A 3,614-nucleotide genomic window follows, 5' to 3' on the forward strand; every position below is an offset into this window, starting at 1 on the left:
TGTTTCCCCATCTATTTCCCATGAAGTGATGGGACTGGATGCCATGATCTTCGTTTTCTGAATGTTGAGATTTAAGCCAACTTTTTCACTCTCCTTTTTCACTTTCATCAAGAGGCCCTTTAGTTCTTCTTTCTGCCATAAGTGTGGTGTCATCTGCATATCTGAGGTTATTGATATTTCTCCCGGCAATCTTGATTCCAGCTTGTGCTTCCTCCAGCCCAGCATTTCTCATGATGTACTCTGCATAAAAGTTAAATAAGCAGGGTGACAACATACAGCCTTGACATACTCCTTTTCCTATTTGGGCATTTTACTTGACGTTTTTTCCTATTTTCCTATTAGGCCATTCTAGTTGACGTTTATTGTTAAATGTATGTCTTTTTTGCGGTTTAGAAACAGTGGAATGAAATGCATTCAAGAGTTTTGGACATGCATTTAGATTAACTAAAGATGCACATGCAGAATATGAAGCAAAACTTGAAAGCTTTAAGTACATCTATTGGCTGTAGCTGCTGTCAGTTCTCCATGGGCCTTTGGTTTTTAGCTTTCATAAAACTATTGTGTACAATGTGCAAATGGAATCCACAGCTAGCTGAAGCTTGTGTCAGTTCTTAAAAATGAAAGACATCTGTACTCTGTGGCATAATGTAGTTTCTTTGAACATTAGGGATTCTTGTCTAAACTCATGTATAATTAGTGATACTGTAGAACTAAATAGATTTTCTTCTGGTGGCAGGTTCCTTTCAGGTACATAATGACAGAAATAGATTTGTTCCTTCAGATCTTTTTATTTCCTCTTTAACTTCCTTGCAAGAAGGTTTTTTTGTTTGTTTGTTTGTTTGTTTTTTGCACAATATAATATATTCCTGCTAGATTCCATTGAGGAAGACAAGTGTTAACCATGTTAAGACACTGAGAAATGATAAACTTAAGTTAGGAACAAGAAAATAGAAAAATAAAACGAGAAGTAAAAAGAAAGGAAAAGGAACTAAGAAAGTAGTAAAGAGAAAAGGAAGAGAAAGAAGAAATTGCTCCCAATGTAATTAAAAGGCTAAAGTTTCAATATGACATTGTATGTCTAAAAAGATGAATTTCTCCATGGACATACGTTTCAATTTGTGAGAAAGCAGATGATCTTAAAAACATTAAAAACACTCATCTTGTACCTGTGATGGATTCATTTTGATGTTTGGCAGAACTAATACAATTGTGTGGAGTTTGAAAATAAAATAAAATTAAAAAAAAAAAAACAACATTATAGTTGGAAAAAAAAAAAAAAAACAACAATAAGCACCTAAGGGGAAAACAAGGATTCATTTGGAAATGTAAACAGTTAACTTTCATCAAACCAAATAAAAGAAAGAGAAAATTTGGAAAAAAAAAAACAAAAACACTCATCTTTCATTAAGAAAGGCTGCCATACCAAGTGGGATTTAGTAATTTTTTATTTAAAATAGAAAGTTCATAGAATAAGAAGTGATTGGAACAGCAATGCTCTAAGGAAGAAAAGATGCTTTTTTTTGTTTTTTTTGAGAAGTAGCCATAGTTGTTACTTTTTAGTTATCCTTTTCTTCCCTAAATATAACTGTGGAGATGTAAGGGATTAGTTGCATAGATAAGCACTGAAGAGTGCAGAAATCTCCCCTTTCTCTGTTTTTTTATTTTGTTTTTTGTTTTTTAAGATGATAGAAGTTTCTTTGGTAGCCAGAAAAACAGTTCTTACTGTTAACCAAAAACTGTGTTACAAACTCAGTAAACGGTTAGGGAATTGTCAAGTAGCAAGTAAGTATTGACATTAATACATCAATTCCTATCCTTGACCTGTGTCTTTTCTAGTTAAAATGATATCTGCATGCCTTTTCTGTATACTGTTACTTTCTGTGTACATATTGGGTTATGATATCAGCAGTCAAGAGCTGGTGTTACGATAGGCAACATGACAGCATGCTATTTGATCCCCAGGAATACTCTGCATTCTTAAATGCTACACTGAAAAGTTTAATCCCAACAGTTTTGGAAGATTAATTTGTCCGTTGCATGTAATATACTAGCAGTACCAATTCTGGGTGGCTGTGTGGTGGGGATTAACAATGCAGTACGCTGCTGTGGCTCCCCAAAAATGACACACTATTCAGCAAAGGTTTTACAGCAAATTCTTTGCTTTTTTCCTCAGTAAGATGCTTAGGTAGAGGTATTAATGGTTATGAGAGAATAGGTAAAAGTTTGGCAATACACACTCACTGATATTTAACTCAATTCTAATCATAGAATCTTAGAACTGGCAATATTCTTAAAGGTCATTGACTTGCAGCCCTATATTGTAGAGATGAAAAACTGAGTCTTAAAATGCAATTCCCAAGACTCCAAATTATTGGAAGAGTAAATAGTAGAAATCATGTCTTAAAAATTAAACTTTGCTCCCTTTTCTTTCTGGGTTTTGACATCTTTAGTGATGTATTCCCCCCACTTATATATTACTTTATTTGGTTTAGATTGAGTAAAGACATAAAGGTCATAATTCCCTCATTCACAAAATTATTCTTTGACTACGTGTGTAATTAACTTTTTTAGTATTTGTCTAACGTACAACAATTTCTCAGGAGGTAATTCCTAAAAATGAACTTTTGTTTATTTTCACATATTTAAAGTTTACAGAATTGTAGAGATGAAGGTGAAACTCTGATGCATCATTCAGTCCAGCTTTCTTATTTTATAAATGAGGAAACTGAGGCCCAGAGAGATTTCATTTCTTGAGCCAGGTTCACAACCAGCTAAAGCCTGAGCAGAGACTAAAACGCCAGGTCTCAGAACCCAGCCCATCGCCCTTTCTGCATTACATTCACTCTGCTTATATTTTATAAAAAAATTGAATTATGAGCTATTTTAAGCATGGAGAGGAGACAAAAGAGAATAAAAACTAATGCCTATTAATCCTACACTAGTGTCTTTAATATAATGTTTTGCTTTATTTGCTTCAGACTACTTTGTCTCTTTAAAGTGTAATCAGATATGATTTAGCTCTCTCAATTTAGATAGGATTTTGTATCCCTCCCCCTCTCTCTTCCTTCCAGTTTTCTTTTAATCTGTAATTTTACAACTTTTGTTTAGGAAAATTTCAAACATGGAAAAGAAAGAATCTTATGGTGGTCACCATATACATAACTGACATCTAGGTGCTGTGTGTGTATGTGTGTGTGTGTGTTCAGTCACTCAGTCATGTCTGACTCTTTGTGGCCCCATGGACTCTAGCCTGTCAGGCCTGTCCATGGACTTTTTCTAGGCAAGAATACTGGTGTGGGTTGCTCCATTTCCAGCTTCAGAGGATCTTCCTGATCCAGGGGTCAAACTTGCATCTTTTACATCCCCTGTGTTAGTAACGCAGGTTCTTTACCACTAGCGCCACCTGGGAAGTCCCATCTAGATGCTACTATTACCATTTTACTATTGCTTTGTCCCACATCTCAAAAAAGCAAGAGAGTTCCAGAAAAACATCTATTTCTGCTTTATTGACTATGCCAAAGCCTTTGACTGTGTGGATCACAAGAAACTGTGGAAAATTCTGAAAGAGATGGGAATACCAGACCGCCTGACCTGCCTCTTGAGAAACCTGTATG

The sequence above is a fragment of the Bison bison genome, unplaced genomic scaffold, assembly GCF_000754665.1.
Source record: "Bison bison bison isolate TAMUID 2011002044 unplaced genomic scaffold, Bison_UMD1.0 scf7180017864035, whole genome shotgun sequence".
NCBI classification, from domain to species: Eukaryota; Metazoa; Chordata; class Mammalia; order Artiodactyla; family Bovidae; genus Bison; species Bison bison.